This window comes from Agelaius phoeniceus, chromosome 24 (genome assembly GCF_051311805.1).
Source record: "Agelaius phoeniceus isolate bAgePho1 chromosome 24, bAgePho1.hap1, whole genome shotgun sequence".
NCBI lineage: Eukaryota > Metazoa > Chordata > Aves > Passeriformes > Icteridae > Agelaius > Agelaius phoeniceus.
The window spans coordinates 4,531,760-4,551,154 of NC_135288.1; the positions used below are offsets into that span (position 1 = coordinate 4,531,760).

Below are 19,395 nucleotides of genomic sequence, written 5' to 3' on the forward strand. Positions count from 1 at the left end.
TTAGCAACAGACAACCCATTTTGTGCATGAAACCAGCAGAGTCTTACTGCTGGAACCTGAAGTGAGACTTTCTCCATTTACCCAACAACCTGACAAGACCCAGGCTCTGGTCCAGCAGCTCTGTATTCCCTGCCCTGTGTGGGAATTCCTATCCAGTGTGGACCAGGATATTTGTGGCCAGGGCCTGCATAATCCTGCTGACCAGGTGTTTTCTTAGATATTAAGAGTTCTATTATCATTATAGTGCAAGGATTCCATACCACCAGAGCCTCATACCTCAATATCTCCCACAGGTAGCTCCTCTAAGCACTGACTCTCCTCGGTCCTTGCAGTAATCATCTGACTCCAGTGCCTACCAATCCACTCTTTTATACCACTTGTTCTTATTTGCCACAGGTGTTGCCTGTTATCATCCAGCCTGTTCCTAGTCTTTAGTAATAGGGTCCAGCTGCAACTCATTGGGGCTAAGATTACATTCTACATTACCTTCATTTACCCATACTGTGTCCCCTACAACCAGGGGCTTTCCAGTGCCTCTGCCCTTATTTCAACTCTAACAACAAATCCAGGTTTTTCAGAGTTCTTGAGATTCATGTGAGTGACTTGAAAGCTTCTCCACTGAGGCCAAGAGCTTCAGGCCAAATGTTTGAAGGTTTTTGTGGGCAGACTGCACACCACTTCTTGTTACAAGAGAAGCAGCAGCAGGACTGGATCAAGTCAGTGCTGAAGCACCTTCCTTACAACAGAGGACACTCTTTACATCATGTAACTCTTAATGAAACTGAGCCAGAGCCACAACACAAACCCTACACAGCTCCAAGGCACAAAGCCTTGGTATTTTATTTCTCAGCTGTATACCTACCACTTAACTCTGAAAAAATATTACTTATAAAAGATGATTCCTAAAAGCAAAGTTTGGAATTTTATTACGCCTCTGGGCTAGATTGGCTGATCTTTGAAGAAATAGGGTTGTACCCTTTTCATTTGATATCCACAGGACAATATTTTAGCAGTGAGAGAGGTCCAAAGAAATGGATCCATGGGGCTCTTGGCACGTGATGCATGTTTAGCCAGCCAGGGCAGCACTGCCAGGCTCAAAGGGCACCACACAGCCTTAATAACACAACACTCTGGAATTTGATGGATTATCCCTACCAAAGTGGGAAGATACCATCCAAAAGGCCATGAAGCAGATGGAGCTTGTGAAAAACACTCAGAAATGCAGACAAAAAAAAAGAAAAAGTAGTGTAGGAAGGAATCCCTGTGACACCACACTCATTAGCAGTGACACAGAGACTTCTTAACCTCAATAATCAAACGTCCCTTCCCATTTTACAGAGCATGCAGATTATAATAACCACTTCTGCTATCACTGCTGTGTTTTATCTTCACTTTGCTGTGTGAGCCACTACAATTATCCCTTTCAGAGCTTCATTTATTCCCTAGAGAAGGCAGGACACCCAGGCAGAGATAGCCATGATGGATCAGGGTGTGGAGGAGCTGCTGGACACTGACCAAACTGCCCCAGTGCTGGCAGGTAACACCTGTGGACCATGCTGCTGGAGAGAGGGGCAGAAGGATCCCTCAGCTGTTCTGAGCCCATCCCAGTTGGCTGCTGCCAGCTCCCCATTTTTAACGTTTTACAGCTTTGAAAATGTCCCTGTGTCTTCAGGAAGGAAATGGCTTATTGAGAGGTCATTTAGCTGAGATCAAAACAAAATGCTGTTTTAAACCCCCACTCATTTACACTTTTATTTCTCTACCATTCCCTAATTTCATGTCTGTCCAAGTCCAGGTCTCTGCAGGATGTACTGTGGCCCAAGGGTAGGTGGTGAGCCATCCACCCAAGGTATCGGGATTGCAGCAGGACCAGCCAGGGACACCAGGGGAGCTGCATGCTGGGCTTTTCCCTTCCCTTCTCCCTTTGTCTCCGTCCTCCCTTCCCTTCTTTCCCTTCCCTTCTCCCTTTGTCCCAGCCATGGCTTCTGAGCTGCCTTCCTCCTCTGCTAGAGGACCTGGGGCTTTGTCTGCATTTGGAACAGGAGAAACCTTCCTGCAGGGAAAATCAACATGGACAACTCAAACAGTTTGGCATTGCTATGTATTGAAAATTAACTTCTATTTTAACTACAATTTAATCCATACTTTTCTTCGGTAAATGTGCCGATAGGTGTTTGCTGCTTGCAGATTGTCACGCTAAGCAAAACATCAAGTCAATTTGTTTTAAAAGAAATTGATTTGAGAGCATTAGATTCATCAGCATTCACTTTTTCCAACTGAAAACAGGGTCTGAGTAATGACTCAATATTCTACTCCAAATCAAATCTTTAGTTTAACTTTTTAAAGTACCTGAATAACTTCTTTAAGCACCTGATTAGCTTTTTAAAGCAACCCATGGCTGTTGGGACACTGCCCATCCATCACCACGGCACTTCCCATCAACCCACTGCTGAAATGTTCCTAGGCAGGAGCTCTGCAGACAAAGCTGTTTGTCCTGCACCAGCTCCAGTGAGCAGATCCATCAGCCCAAAGTGCCTGCAGACTGCCAAAGCTGAGCTTCCTCCTAAATCACACCACGCCATGTCCTGGTTGGAGAGCCGGCTCTCAGCGGCACTCCAGCTGCTGGGTTGTGAAAAATGCGTGTTTTCTGATTGGCTTTTTGCAAATATTAAAATGAATGTTATATGTGTTGTGTTAGAAAGTTATGCTCTATTAATTTTCTTAAGTAGTGTGTTATATATATATATAACATATATTATATATATATATATAGTTTTAGGTTATAACGTCATGTTAAAATAGAAACTATGTATGTGAGATACTTTTTTAAAGAGAGGACTCACAGTGAGACAGCAGCCACAGGACACCTCAATCTTTCAGAGAAAAAGAAGTTATTGCTCCCTTATCAGAAGAAACAAATTTCTTCCTGCCTTGCTCAGCCATGAAATGCCTTCAGGATTCAGAGGAAGAAGCTGACACTGCCCAGACAGAATCCTGTGTTTGAATGGAATTTATGCATCATGGATGAGGTGTATGAATATGCAACAGGCTGTTGCTTTTAAGGGTTAATCCTCTGTTAATGTGTGTCCTTTTTCGGGCTTATTTTGCCCAGAAAGAGGTACCCAGACATCCATAACTTTTTTTTTTGTTGTCTCGTATTGTCCTAATCCAAATTGTCCAAATTTTTATTACTCTAATTATATTACTATTTTTATAACCATTTTATTACTATTAAAATTTTAAAATTTTAAAAAACAGTGACTGGCGTTTTTCACATGGCTGATGAGAAGTGCTGACATGTCTCTGCCTCCAGAGCCACTGGTACAGCCTGCAAGTAGGGCAGCTCTGAAATTCAGCTGTGCCCCACCAGCATCAGGAGCAGCAGCCTGTGGAGCAGGGAAGCATCCCCACCCTCAGCCTGCCCCTGCTCCCACCAGCAGGAGCTGCTTCTCAACAAACACCTTGCAAGTGGTATTTTTAAACTGCATCCAAGGTTTGAAAGAGCTGCCTCCTGGGAAGGTCAGGTGAGGATGAAGAGGCTTCCCTGGGGAATCTGGCTGCTCACTCTGTACCATGTGCTGCACGTCCTGTCCCAGGGAGGGGACTGGCAGCCCCCACTGCTCGTTCCATGGCACAGGCACTGCCCTCTGACTGCAAAGCACCTCCTCAGCTGTGGGACCAGGCAGGTGCTCCCACCACAAGGCAGGAATTGTTGGGAAGGATGAAAGTTTGACAAGAAATTCTCACAGGCGTGTGTGCTTAGCAGAAAGATTTTTAAATGTAGTACCTGAGAATAAAATAGAGATGGAAGCAAGTTTTGATATGGAAGAAAGGAATTGCTGAGCCTGTCTCACTGGCTAACCAAGGAGGCAAAGGGTGTGTTAGTTAGAAGGGGTTTTTATGGCTTAGAGAAAAGGATAAACCCACCCCAAACAAGGAGATGTTTTTACCAAGCAGAAAGAGAGCACAGGCAAACAAGTCAGCAAATGTGGCAAGTAGAAAAAAGAGAAAAAAGGTCTCAGAATTTTTCCACTGCAAGAAAACTGAAAAACAACTTCTAGCTCAAACTGTAACATACTAACTTTTAGTGATTGGAGAATAGTAACATAAATATGGTAATTATAGCAGTTATGATAGGCTATAGATAATAGTTAAGGTATAGATTGGTTCTACTGTATTAAGATGCTCAGCAAAGAAAAGCAGCTGGAGCTGACAGCTGTAGGCACAGCTCTGTCACCCACCACCCTGGGCTGCTGTAACCTCTTGGATACAATAAACTGCATTTTGGAGAGCCCCTGGAGTCCTGCATCTCTCATCCAGGCTCTTACAAGGAATGACACCAGAACTCCTTCACTGGGCACCACTGCCTCCCCTGCCAGACCCCCCAGCTGCCATGAGGGCACTCATGGAGGTGAACCAGCCTTCCACTGTAAATGTTTGGATAAATACTCTCAAAGCTTACATACTTTTCTTAATTTTGCTTTTTAAAACAACAGTATTAGAGGTCTCCCTTTTGGCATGAAACAAAGAAATGTGACTTTCCACTTCCCACTCATTTTATTCCATGCTGACATTGCTGAAAATTCTATTTTTAAATAGAATTTCTTTCTGATGATGTATATTGGCAATCAAACGCAGGCACAGCATGGTTTTCTGACAAGTTAAAATTCTATGGTATTTTCTCCTAAATAGTCTTATGTACTGATTACTTAGAAGAGTGAATTCCCTGCAAAGCTGTACCCAGGCACTCGGTTTTTGCTCCAGCTGATAAATGTAAGCAATAAAAATATGTTCCATTCTACAGCAGTGCCTATTAAAATGTAAACACCACTGGAAGATTTTGAGCAGGCTACAGAAATGCTTTATTCAAAAGCAAAAGGCTGTCTGAGGCTGCCAAAACCTGGCACAGAGCATCCATTCGTCAAACAGCGCCTTCCACCAGGCACTGGGACAGTGCCACGGGGGTCACACTGGGAGCACTGGTGCTGGGACTTTCCCTGCTCAGCCCACAGAAATCAGGAGTTGCCATGGGAGCAGGACATGAGTTTGATGGGTGCACAGCACCCCGTGTTCTGCTGGGCTGGTGGGAGAACCATGGCACCCACCAGGAGCTTCCTGTTGTGATTTCAGGGTTTACCTCAGAACCTCAGGCCCCTCCCCTGATAATTCCCTGCAGGGTGTGTCAGTCACCTCTCCTTTCCCCTCCCAGCACTGTCTGTCACTCCTGGCATTCCAGAAGGGCATGGAGTGATTGGCAGATCCAAAGGATGCCCTCTACCCCTGGGGGGCATTGGGCCATCCAGGTGTCCTTTGTCCCTTTGTCCCTCCCCTCCTGTCCCTGCTTGGTGCCTCCCTACCCCTTCCCTGCCCCTCTCCCCGGGGTTAAAGGAGCAGCAACCACGGGCTCAGGGAGTTCTGTGGGAGCTGGTGCTGCATTCAGAGGCCTGAGGGCCAGAAAAAAGCTCTGGATCCAAACCCTCCATCAGAACCGACTCCTTTCCTTCACCATGGCCTGAAAGCTTCTCCACAGAGGGAAACCTGAGGAGCAGCCCCTGTTATGGGGGGAAGCTCCATCCCAGCACCACCAGAGCTCCTGCAGGCCTGGACTTGTCTCCAAGCACCCAGCTGCAGCACCAGCCAGCCAAAAGTGTCTGTGGGGTGAAACACCACACACCCAGCCAGCCAAAAGTGTCTGTGGGGTGAAACACCACACACCCAGCCAGGCAAAAGTGTCTGTGGGGTGAAACACCACACACCCAGCCAGCCAAAAGTGTCTGTGGGGTGAAACACCACACACCCAGCCAGGCAAAAGTGTCTGTGGGGTGAAACACCACACACCCAGGCAGCCAAAAGTGTCTCTGGGGTGAAACACCACAGTGCTGCTATTTGGTTCAGCACCAAGGGCCAGACAAGCTCAGGGATGTCCCATCTGGCTATACTGGTAATTATTCCAATAGCTTCCCCTTGGCCATGCTCAAAAGAAGCCCCTGGCAGAGCTGTGGGGAAGCAAATATGTCCCATGTTCAGAGAAACTTTCCTGCCTCTGAGGTCAGAGGTGCATCTCCAGCCTGCATGAAGCAAGATGCTGATGAATCGAAATTCAAAATGTCCCTCATGAATAATTCATTGAATGCGTTTGAGCAAGCTATAGCAGTGTAAATATATGTATGGCTACAAACAGATATGTATATATGCAAATTAACAAAGGAATGGCTCAAGCTACCCACATGGAAAAATCCCAGTGACCTGAGGATGTTTGCTTCATATGGCTCAGACACATCAAACTGTAACTAAAGAAAAAGCCTGAAATTTATCAAACCATGGTGTGAAGCCGTCCTTGTACCGTTCACTCATAACATAACAAATCCTGCTCATTTATTTATATTTGGATTTTTCCTTAACTCAAGTTTTACTCTCCCAACCCATCATCTCTGCCACCCCAAATGAAGTCCCCGTGTCACCAGGAGCCATCAGCTCAGCACCACCTCATCCACCCCTGGCAGTGAAATTACATGAATAACCATTACCATGGTAGGCCAGCAAGTGCATTAAACCCCTGGAATTCATATAAACAACACAAGAACATAAATGACAGACATAGGTGCAGGGTCCATCGATCATCCCCTTCTCCCTCACAGCAAGAAATGTGGGATCACATTAAAAATAGAACAGACACCTGCAACTAGACGGGTATTTATACAGAATATTGTGACAACTGTCATTTCACATTAGTCAGCAAGATCCCACAGGACTTGGAGAAGTATTAACTGTGCTGCCTTTTTTTTTTCTGGCAAAATATAATAAAATCCACTTTCTTGATGGCTTCCTGGTGGGGATTGCTCCTCTCCCTGAAGTCATTCATGAAATAAGGATGCACCTCCAAGAGCCTGGATAGAAAACATTTTACCTAGGCATCAGAGTATGGGGAGAGGGGGGGTTGTGATTCTTCACTTGGGATTTATCCATTCTTTTTCACAATGTTTTGATGACACCAAACTCAAAAAATGACCAGAGATGACCCAAAGTCAAGGCAGACCCAATGCATGATGCTTATCTGATTAATAATTTGAATTATGACCCCAAATTGTGAAGATTAGAGAAGGACTATGCACTCCTAAGAGCCCATTTATTGAACAAGTTTCTAAAAGATCTGAAGGAGGAAAATTCCAAATTCCAGAGTCAGAGGTACAGAGGCACTTCTGTTTACAGTAAAAAAAATGCTTTGCCCATACAGATAAAGTATTTCAAGGTCTTGCTTGTTACCCTGAGCCTGATGCAATAAAAATAGGACTTTTGTGAAGGTCCTAGACACTCCTTTTATTTGGTGAAAGACATTTACATCACTGGAAGCAAAATGTATCCTCAACAGCAATGTAGCTCCTGTCAAAAAACACACTGTGCCCTACATTTTACCATCATCACAGTTAATCATTTATACACTGTGCAGAGGCACGTGGTGCTCACTGAGAAACACCAAGGCCCACTGTGTGTCCCAAAGAACACTCAGCAAGTACAGGCAAGGTGAACAAGGACAGAGGAAGAAATACCTTGGATACAACCCCTGATGGACAGGGCTGGAGAGACAAGAGATGATGGACCAGGAGACAGAATTGGAAGGGACAAAGGGAACTGGAGAAACAAGGGTGAAATCAGGACAAGAACATGACAACAAGGAAAACTCAAAGATCTTTATGGTGAAGAAGAGGGTCTTGAAATAGATGGAGAAAGGGCCAAGATGCCACCAAGGGGTTCCAAAGAAAAGGTGACAGAATTGGGAGGGCTGACAAAGAGAGTGCTGAGTGCACCCAAAAAACTTTATGGTGAAGAAGAGGGTCTTGAAACAGATGTAGAAAGGGCCAATGGGTTCCAAAGAAAAGGTGACAGAATTGGGATGGCAGACAAAGAGAGTGCTGAGTGCACCAGCAGGTCAAGGGGAGCCACTGGAAGGTGAAGAGCGTTATCAGAGCCCTTCTGAAGGGCTGTCAGCAGCTGAAGGGAACAGGGGAACATCTGTAGTCTTCTGGAAAGAGCCACAAAAATGCTGTTTTAGAACAACTCACACAAGAGAAGAGGCAGAACTGCCCTGATCAGAACTACAAGGTAAAATGTAATGTGGCACAGTGGAAAGTGGAGAACTGGTCTGCCTGTCATTTGATGCCTCCAGAAGCATTTTATAAACACACATTAAAATTCAGGTTCTGTTTCTGAGTGCCTCTTGCTGAGGGAACTGGAGAGGGCATGGCCTTGACTCATGTCCTGGCTGGCATGGAGGTCCCCAGCTGTGCCAGCTCAGACCTGTGCTCCCGACAAAGGCCATCTGTCAGTGGCCTCTGACACCCCAGCTCTCCCCAGCCTTGTCCCCGTGCCCAGGGCATCTGGGCTTGTTTGTACCAACAATGCTCGTGTTGAAGCACAGCCTGTCACACAGCTCCCTGTCATCTGGGCTGGGAATTGGCTCAAAGACTCAACCACGCTTCCCTTCCACCCCATCAGTGGTTGGTCCAACCCCAAAGTCAGCACCTGCCCAGCAGAGGGGGACAGGCCACCTGTCCCAGACTCTACAGGGCTTGGAGGAACCTGTCATGGCACTCTCAGCCAGGTGGAAGACATCCAGCTGTGGGCTCCTACAAGAAATTAGGCCACACACAAAATGTTTGACCAGTGCAAGTGATCAGCCCCTTGGAGCATCATTCCCAAGCCTGCAGCAAGCTCTCCACCTTTGCATCATGACCAACATCTTCTTTGGAAGATAAAGGCATAACAACTGAATTCAGGCATCAGTAGGTGGAATTTTCCAATGTCTGCTGTGCAGGACAGGTGATCCTGATGCCTGAAGTTTTAGTTTTCATATTATCCATTAGTATATAACTCTGAACTCCATATAAAGTGTTAGCAAGTTCTCCTCACAGTTCAGTCACACAAACAATCTTTTTCCAGCCTCAGAACCAAGGACAACATTGCAGCTTCAGGCCCAAAAAGTGTAAACAGCAGCAAATTGAGGAGAGCAAACTGGGAGGATGGGACTGCACAACCTGAAGCTGTAAGTGGACAATTAATCCCAATATGTAAATGGACCAAAAGTTATAATAAAAGTGTGAAAACTTGTGACCCAGGGTCCATCTTGGGGGTAGCCTTGGTCAGGATCTTGTACAGCCCAAGGTGTATCCTTGGAAGGCCTTTTAATAAATCTACTTTATTCCTTTAGCACTGTCTAGCCTCTGTTCTAGGTAGCCTCTCAAGGCATCAATCCCAGCTGTTCCTCTTGACCTTGCAATCTCTGTTTTAATTAGTGTGTCCTCCTGGTTACAGAATATCAAGGATATCAAGGAACATTACAGTTAACAATCTTGTACTTGGGGGTTTTCCTCCCACCATGGATTTTCAACAACTGTTACATGTTTTTCTTTGATTTTGATAATCTAACGTTAAAATCACGACCTATCCCCCATCCACTTCAGATTTTGTTTGTTTAATCAAGAGTTGAGCAATTTCAAAGATGCTTTTACAATTCAAACACTGGGTAGTTGCACACTGAGCTGATCCTTTGATATCTGAAAAGTTCTCCAATGGCAACCTCACAGTTTTAATCTTCCTGATATTGCAGGTGATCTAGTTGATCTTACAGATGATTCTGATTAAATGAGCTTTTTAAATGAGCTTTTTTTTTTAATGAGCTCTCTCCAGTTCTCACAAAAATATATAAAATATTCACAAATGTGATACAATGAACTTTATGTTCTTCTTCTGCTTAGAGCAACACTTGGTGCACAGGTGCTGACATTTCTTAGTCATTAAAGAAACTAAACCTAAAATTCTTCAAAACTATTTTATTCAATATTCTATTGGGGTTTTCTTGTAACAGCAGTTAGTGCACAGCTCTCATAGGTTATATATAAGAAGAGTTATTTTTGTGGATAAAAGACAACAAGAAGTCAATAATCTTTGGCAGACAGCCTTCATTGTTCTGCTAGCACAAGCGCATCCAGCTGCTGATGACCCTTAATGTTTCCCTGATATTGTTTTCTGCTATAAAATGGAAGATCTAATATATGCTGAAGGTCAGTCCCCACCAAAGACTGTATCAGAGATAACCTTCATAAACTCACTGAAATTTGTAATACTGTGCAACATCCTCTGTCCTGTCACAGCTGTGACTCCATCCATGTGTCCCCTGCCCAGGATGCTGCAGAGCTGGAAGTGCCCCCAGTTCTGCACCACTCCTTGTGCACGAGGAAAAGCTGATCCCTGGATCACAGCAGAGCATGTGGAAGCTGCTGGCACAGGCAGTATAACCCCATAAACATTTCATGAAGAAGGATAAAGCCCTGCCCACATTCCCCAGTGGCCCCCACCTCTGCTAGGGACACACACTTGCACTTAGGGCAACAGCAGCAGAAAATCAGTGATCAACTCTAAATGCACAACATCTTTCAGAAAAAATCACAGCTAAAACCTAGACTTCTCACCATAGCTTGGAGTCAGGCAATTACAAGGGACCTTTAATGAGTAATTTAGGTAATTAAAAAGTCAAATAGGCAATATGCAAGAAGCAGCATCAGTGTGTCACTGCTCTGTGGCACGGTGCTCCTGATCCTGGCCAGTTGCTCCAGTGGCTCATGATGGCTCCATGTGCCATTGGAACACATCATTGTGGCTCTGTGATGGCTGCAAAGGGTTTTCCACACAAGCCTGAGCTTGGCTCATGTTGGAACATGTTTTGTCACCAACATATATAAAGTGTGTTGGGTAATTGCTGCTGGAATTCAACATGTGCTGTATCTCATCTAGGAGATGCAATTTACTGGCTGTATTCCAGTAAAATAACTTTATGGCTTTCTGTCATGATAAATAACTGTTAATAGCATAATGGAATTAATATTTACTTTGAAGCTATGCTGTCTATTCAAATAAAGTTGCTATATTTAGAATCATCCCCATGCTGCTGGGCTTTTAAATGCTGAGAATTGACAAGACAACAGGCAAATATTAAATTCCAGCTCCCTCCAGCCATTAATAAACCTTTTGATTTTGGGTTTGTGATTGAAACCCTTCTGTCTATCTCATACAGCTTTGATAGTTCAAGAAGTGTCAATTCAAATGTGGGACAGAGGAGGCAGGAAGGGCTTTTGGGGTCTGGGAGCTCCCTCTGCCTGCCCTAAGAATGGAGACAGCGTAGGATGGTGGGTCTGGACCACCTGGCTTGGAACTAGGGGCAGAAACCTCAGCAAGTGTTCACAGGAAAGTTCATGATTTAACACACAAAAATTTATCGTGTTTTTGTCATTATAAATGTACTTTTTATAATTCCAACAAGGAATTATAAATTAAAGCGACACTGAAGTCTAACCATATATCCCTTCTTCCTGGGGATAAGGGAAGCACACAGAAGGCGGGAAAGGAGATGGCATTTCACCTTTTAAAGCTCAAAACCATGCTTCTTTTTAGTAGGAAAATGCTAAAATAAATTGTCCTGGCTGTGGTAGGACATTACAGACACAATGGAAACCTGCCTGCAGGGACAAGAGTGAGCCTGACCAACAGAAGGACAAGGAAGGGCCAAGCCATGGTTCCCATCATGCATGCTCAGAAGGAAGTGCAGCAGGAGGATTAGGCAGTGCAGCAGAGTCACAGGCGTTGCAAATCCTCCTCACAGTGCTCCAGCATGCTCGTGTCACCTCAGCCTGCTTTTATTCAAAATTTCTTCATAGCAACAAGCACACAAAAACTGCAGGCAAAGTGTAACCATCAACAGAAACACCCACGCAGTATCAGAGAGTGTCTGGGGTCAGACAGAAGGCAGAATCTTCACAAACATATTTATAGTGCTCTAAGACGCTGCAGTCCTCTAGAGCACAGGGCCTTTTAATGGAAAAACACCACGGATTTGTCGTGGCAACTGACAAGGAGCCTCTGGTGCTGTCCAGCGAGGAGCACAGAGGGAATGCCATGGTGGGGGCTGCAGTGGGTCAGGGCTGGCCAGAGCAAAATGTGTTGGTGGTGGCACCCAGCCCTGCCACCACCAACACATCCCCTTGTGGAGACCCTGGGGGGGCATTCCCTGGTCTAGGGAGACACAAGAAGCTTCCCTCAAAAAGCTGTTAGATCCCATTGGCTCCTTCCCCTGATCCTATGTCCCTGAGCCACCCTTTCCCTATTCCCTTATTGGCCCTCATCTTTGTACTGCCCCAGACCAGGGTCACAGCCCCCAGGCCCCTTGGGGAGACAAAGTGAGACCCTCTGTGTGTGTGACCTGAACATCTCACTGAATAAAACATCCGTGGATATTATGCAAAGGTCCTTTTTTGCTTCCTTCCCCTGGACTATGCCAGCAGCAATTCAGACTGCTACACCCCTGCAGAGGCACCCAGACATGCCCCACGAGCCCCCAGGCTTTGCACTGGGACATCAGAATCTTTAGTGATTGATTTGAATGCCTGAACTCTTCACTTTAGAGGCCTTCAGAGCTCCTGTACTTTATTGTGAGAACTCAGCCGAACATTAAACCAAGTGCAGCTCTGCAGTCAGAGATGGACATGGAGCCCTCCCTGGTGCTGTGTCCGTCTCCTGTCCATGGAGGGACTCCAGCTGCGGCGGGAGCATCACCAGAACCCCGAGCAAGGCTGCAGCGTTGGGATGGGGGCCTGGCTGCAGCGGTGCAGCCCCCGGGATGGCAGCGGGGTCCCTCCCGCCCGCAGCCGCTGCTGAGCCCCGGCAGCCACGCGATGGCAGCAGAAATATGGGAACACCGGAGCGCACGGACGCTCCATCCCACCGCTCCAACGAACAGGGATTCCGCACAGACCAGGCAGCTGCTACATGCGAGACAAAGTCTGCCACGGGTTTAGGACAAGCAGAGAGTAGAAAAACAGTTTTTCTCCCCAAAATACAATAATTCACACTTTCTGCATTCCTGGTATTACCAACAGAATCACTAGAGCTCTCCTGCTGTAGCACAGACACAGCACAGCCGTGTGCCCCGGCAGCTTCACTCTAACCTACAGCACACACAGCAAGACCCAGAGCCCAGCTCCTGCTTCTCACTAATTCCTGGCTCAGATCCCGGCTGGGAACCAAGAGAATCCCGGCTGGGAACCAAGAGAACCCCTTGCTGCTGGCACTGCCAAGCCCTCCCTGCTCCCCTCTGTCACGTCTCCCTTTCACTCCACCCTAGGGTGCCAGTGGGCAATTAATGCTTTTTATGTACAGAAAGTGTCCAAACACCATCTAATTAATCCTCATCCCTTGCCTATAAAAAAGGGAAATAAATAACATCCTACAAAGGTGTGGCTATCCAAACATGTCAGATGTATCCACACTCTAAAATCCCCTCTTGACAGGTTCTGTGTCTGTGTTGCTGGCTGGGGACAACACCAGATTGTGTTTAGGAACACCAGCACCTTCAAACCTTCAAACAAGACTCTGCTGTCCCTCCCCACGCACACCTTGGTGAGCAATATCCCACTTTCCAACAGGAACTCATGAAATTTAAATGTTTAATGCACCCCTGATGCACACAGAATCAGCAGCAATACAGCAAACAAGGTTTGCCCTTCTGCCCAACACACAGAGAAAGAAATAAATGAAGAGGAGCTCACTGAAAGCCAGGCAGGGAAGGCAGAGCCACCGAGGTTCCTCACTTGCCATGGAAGCCCTTATCTCCTTCACAGCCCACAATGCAATTACAAGATTACAAGGCACATGCTGCTCCAGCATCTGGATCCTCTGTGCAGACACAGGGATCCCTACAGAACCAGGAAACCTCTTCATCTTGTGAGGAATGAATGGCAGGGATTCTCCTCACAGCACGGCTCCCTCTGACCCCTCTCCAGGCACCACTCCCAGGGACAGACGTTGTCTGGAGTTCATATTTGTCCACATAGGTACAGAAAGAATTATTTTGTTTTGCTGTAAACTAATCTACATTGTAAACCCAGGGATAAAGTCTGTACCAGTACCCTTCCATCCCCATCCCAGTCCCCAGCATGTTAAACCCAGACCACAGAGCCAGCAATCCAATCTCCATATATTTTATTCTCAATATATTTCATTTCTGGCCACCAATCTTTAGATCTCCTATTGGATTTTGTTTTCATAAATGGATTTTCCCACAAAGCTGGCAGAAAATAGATTTAATTTCGAATTTCTCTAAACTGAAATAGTCAATATAAATGTCAATGTGTGTTTGTGCCATGCAGTTGGTGAGGCAACACAAGCCTCACATTTCAGAGGGATTCAGGGGCCTGCCAGTGTGTTTTCTGTCTGTATACTTGTTCTAATGCTTTCCTTTATAAGGATGACTAGAAGTATATATATATATTTATTAAAATTTTTGTTTTGCTGTTTTGTTTTGGGGATGCAAAAAGCTGTATGACGTCTAGCGCTGCTTTGCAGGCAAGTCAGGAGGAAAAATTCAATGTCAGCAGAGGATTCTGCAAACTGACATCCCCACAGACCCATCACAAAATGGTCTGGATTGGAAGGAACCTCAAGGACACCCAACCATGGGCAGGGACACTTCCACTACTGTAGGTCCCTGGTTCCCTCTCTCCCCCCCAGCACAGGGTGTAGTTGCAGCACCAATTACTCAACAAAATTCCAATCTAGCCTGATGTTAATGCCATTAGTCCACAGAGATCCTTTTGGAATCATTTACATCAGAACTGTCTTTTTACATCCTAAATGAAAAATGCTCAGACTTCAGTGAATGGGATTTGAATTACAGCCCTACCACATGTGGCTCAGCTTTATTCACGCTATTTATTAAACAGGGGAAAAAATGATGATGCAGTCAATTACAGAGCAATTACCTGAGAGCTGCTGCAAACCTGTTGCCTTGCACTGCAGGGACAGTGGTTGTCCTTGATTTGGGCAGAACTTGCCTATAGGGCACCTGCCAGGCAGAGCATCCCCCAAGGCCCTGATCTCAGCCTGAATCTTCATCCTGAGACACCACATAATAGGAAAACTTCTACTGATGAAGTTAAATAAACCATGACAATTAAAGGATTAGGAATGTTACGGGTCTTGTGAAGAAAAATATCTTCTGGACATGTACAGGGCATTAGGAAAAGAAGCCAAAACTCAAGAGAATTTGCTGTGACTTTATGTGACTGCAGGAGAATACATCAGGGCCCTGATATACAAAAGGATTATTGATATGTATGTTCCCTTCTGAAGAGACTCCCAGGAGATCCATTCTGGATTTAACAATAATCCATACCGCCCTTCAGAAATGGCAAAACAATGCTCCCATTTCCCAGGACTCCCTCCAACACAGGAATCATTAAGATGCCATCACAGCCCTGCATTCCAGGTGCCATAAACACCAGCTGGAACAGGAATAAATCCCAACCACAGCTCATGAGCAGTCAACACCTCCACATTTCTGCACAAGCATCTGCCTGTGGTGCCCACTGTGGAGAGGTGCAGACTGCAAAGGTGAGTGTGCCACAGCAAAGGTGTGGGTGTCCCAGCAAAAATGGGGAGATGCTGTTGGTCTCTAATGAGCTACGGGGGCTTAAGAGAGAGGCTGGTTATAAAGGGGATCAGTGAAATCTCAGGAGAGGTGTCAGGACAGTGATATTTGCAGCAATGATGAAGAACAGAAAAGTGCCCCTCCTTGTGAGCAGTTTCTCCCTTGTTCAGGGCCACTTGTTTGTGTTAATATATGCACACGTGTGTGTCATATTTTCAGAAAGCCTCTCACATTAAACTCTCCTTTCTCCTCCAAAGCCATTCCACAGTATTTCTCTGAAATGCATTAAGCAGGCTGAGTGAACAATGTGATCCTAATTAGTTTGCAAACTACACAGCTCACCTCTGAGGGTGAGCAAAGCCCATGTAAATTAAAGTGAATTGCAGAGAATTGGCTCAGGCTGCCCAAGGAATCCCTCTCCAGATTAGGGCTGCTCCAAAGTGCCACCTCCACCTCCCACCCTCCCATGACAAGTGAGCAGATTTCACTCACGATAGCAGGGAATAGAGAGATGTAAAACCACTTTGCAGCTCAGTATTCCATGGTGGGCTATTTTGCACAATGCAGAGGAGCCCATTTGGTCATTTACCAAAAGCAAAAGTCTGGTCCTTCACAGGTGCCCCAGGCTGCAGAGGCCACTGATGCTGTCCCCACTCTGGTGACCCAGGGTGAGCACAGGGACGCTGCCAAGACCCAAATGCTACAAAACCTGTGTGAAGTTTTGATGGTGATGTCCCAGGGTTTATGCAGTAATTGAATAATCTAAAATTTTCATTCCTGTCCTCGTGGACTAATCTGCAATAGTGTTAAGGGACTGCTATGATATTAATTAAATACAAGTCCTGCATACAAAATTGATACTTCGCATCTCCATCTCCACAAGGGAGTTTCTCTCTTAATAAGACTGAAATCAAGTTTTACTTTTTTGTTTGGTTTTTTTTTTTTTTTCTTTATAAGGAATTCATAAAGATTACCATATTGTACCAAGGTAACAAACACCCAATCTGCAAGAAATTTCCAATACAGAAGCTCTGGTGCTTGGAGTGGGACCAGGGGCACAGCTCTGCCCCAGCCCTGGGACAGCCCCTCTCCAAAACCACTTCTCAGGCACTGGGGTTTGGAGAGACTAAAATATCCTCAACACAGGATAAAGAGCAGCTTGATCAGTGTCAACCTTCCAAAACACAGATGACAAGAGGGAAATTCACTATAAAAACATGACCTCGTTTTAATTTTGGCAGCAATTTACTACGAATTCACGTGAAGGCACAGTTACACTCTCCTGGAAAAGTTCACACACAAGAAAAGGCAGAAATGCATCCTCTGAGCCAGGAGCCTGCAAAGCAGAGCAGCACCATCCAGAGTCATGGCAAAGCTATTCCAACACTCCCCTTACTATTATTTATTAGTTAATATTTTTAATTATGTGAATTGATTAGGAACGCATCACCAGGGATCCTAATTAATTAGAATTTTAAAAAGGATCACAGACCAGAGATTCCACAAAGAATTGCACAAAGAGGTGTATTAAGGGAAAGGCCAAATTAACTTCTCCTTTCTGGTTTATCCAGCCTTTTCTGACAGGACTGTGATCAGATTAACCAAGTAATACCCAAACCCCTCCTGTACAGCAATGCTAACCAAGGCAACAGCTTGAGGATTTCAGGCCATTTTCATTTAACATCCACTTGGTTAAGTAGTTTATTCCTCCTAATCCACATTTATTTAAATGAGTGAAAGTAGTTTATTCCTTATTTATGTTCTAAATTTGCTTTAGCTGTCTCACCAATGCTCATCAAATCCTTCTACAGGGTTCTGATAGACATCAACATCCCTCAGGATGCAGACTTTTTGTTTCAAAAATGTATTTTTCTATTTACCCAAGACTTGGAAAGACAAAGGAACCATCCCACTGACAACACTCAGGAAGGAATTAATTATTAAATCTTCTAATACAAATCCCTGTTCAGAACTGGCTGGTCAGTAGTTTCACAGGCCAGCATGTTCCTCTGCCCTGCCTCCGAGCTGCCATTTCCAGAGCAATGTTTGGATGCTATTGATGCTCTTGGCTGTCGGCTCTGCAAGTACTTTTCCATCAGTGCAACAATGATCCCTATTTATCTTCTGGCTGCAAGAGTTGCTGAGATGATCTGGCAGTGCCACAAGGCAGACAGTTATTTCATGCCCTGTTAAACCCTAATGCGGCTAACTACGGTATCACTCCAAATTTGAAAAAAGCCTTTTTTTGTTATTTTAAATCTGCTGCCTACGTGTCCAAGTTGAGAACATTGCTTCCTTTTAAAATGGTATCAGCAACCTAAAGCCAAAATGCTCTCTGTGAAGCAGCAAGGTGTACTGATTGAGTAATTAATTAATAAGGTTAAAACGACATCATTCTGCCCAAGAAGCACCTGGAAGTCAAAAGAACAGACAATTTCTGCATCATTGAGAACAGAGACTGGCAGTGGCCACCCAGGTGCTGCCTGTGGATGAGAGGGTCCAAGTACCTTCTTGAAGATAGAAAATCAGGTAGTAAAGGGCTCTCAAGCTGGAGGAGGATGTAGGAACGAATGGCTAAACCCTGGTACATCCAAATCACAAAGCAAATAGTTGAACACTTATTTTCCTGAGTGGTGAATGTGATCAGCCACAAGGAGGATCCCTGAAAGCTGTGCTTCCTCCAGCTCCAGATGTGCCCATATTTGCTACTTTCCAGGAGACACACTTCAGTAAAATAGAAATTAATGGGTTCAGTGCAGGGTTCTTTGAGCTAAACACAATCACCACCACATCCATGCAGTTGGGCACTAAGGGGCTGGATAGCTCTAGCTTTGGAATAACCCCAAGAAAGTCCCATTTATTTTCTCATGTGCTCATGTGGCAGGCAAAGGTCATCAACAATCTCTTGCTACAGGTAAAGGGACAGCACAGGGTCTGGTGTTCTGAACTGTGAAAGTTTACAGAAGTTAATTAAATCACACTCTGCAAACCCAAAACAAAAACAAGGCACCATTTCTGTGATGATGACTTTTTTTTTTTTTGTGCTTGTCATAATAAAACATTGTTATTGGATGTAAAAATTATGGAACAAAGTTATGCCTCTCTGGTGTAATATAATGCAATCCATTTAATACTATTTTAAACCCCAAAACCTCATTAGAGCAGACAGAATGTAAGAATGACAAATGGGCTAGGAGGAAGCTGGAGCACGAGATGAATTCTGGGCACTCGTCCCCTTCCCGTTGCTGGCACTGACTTTGGGGATGCTGGGGGAGTTTCAGCCACCAGCTCCACGTGGGGAGAGCAGGGTGCCCCTCACCCCAACAGGAGGGAGGTTCATGCCTTGCAAAGCATCAGCCAGACAGGCCTGGAGACACAGGTGAAGCTCTGCCTGTCATGGACACCCCCATTACCCCAGCCAGGCTCACAGGCTGTCAGCTGTAAAATCACCCCAGCCTACACAAACACACACCCGGCAGCCTCACGCTCCTTGGCCAAAATGACACAGCTGAACACTGCAATTACACATTTTAACAGCCTTGGACCACTCTGGCCCCAAGTTTGGTATCCAGTGTTGGGAATATAGCCCTGCTGTCTTAGGAACGAGATGGGCACAGCTCTGTGGGTAGGCTTCTGCTACCAGAACAAGTAATTGCTATTTAATAAATATAAAACGTGCATAAATGCACTTGTTATCCACACCTGTGCAAACCTTTAACATCAGAAGTGACCAGAGTGATCAGAACAGCTCTCTCTTCATGCAGATTGAGGTTAAGAAAGAAAAGTGGTGTCAAACAATGACATATTTTAGAACAAATGAGCTTATTCAGAAATAATGCCTCAGGTGCAATCACTTGCATGAATGTGTCTGAGTGGCTGAATATCATCAGCAGAGCAAAGGTTCTCTCAAAACACACATG

General features: G+C 45.2%; 1 protein-coding gene across 6 annotated transcripts in view; it reads right to left on the reverse strand.

Moving 5' to 3' along the window:
- CAMTA1 (calmodulin binding transcription activator 1) overlaps positions 1–19,395 on the reverse strand; it is a 249,553-nt gene that overhangs the window by 145,990 nt on the left and 84,168 nt on the right. The gene's annotated exons all lie outside the window — the stretch shown is intronic.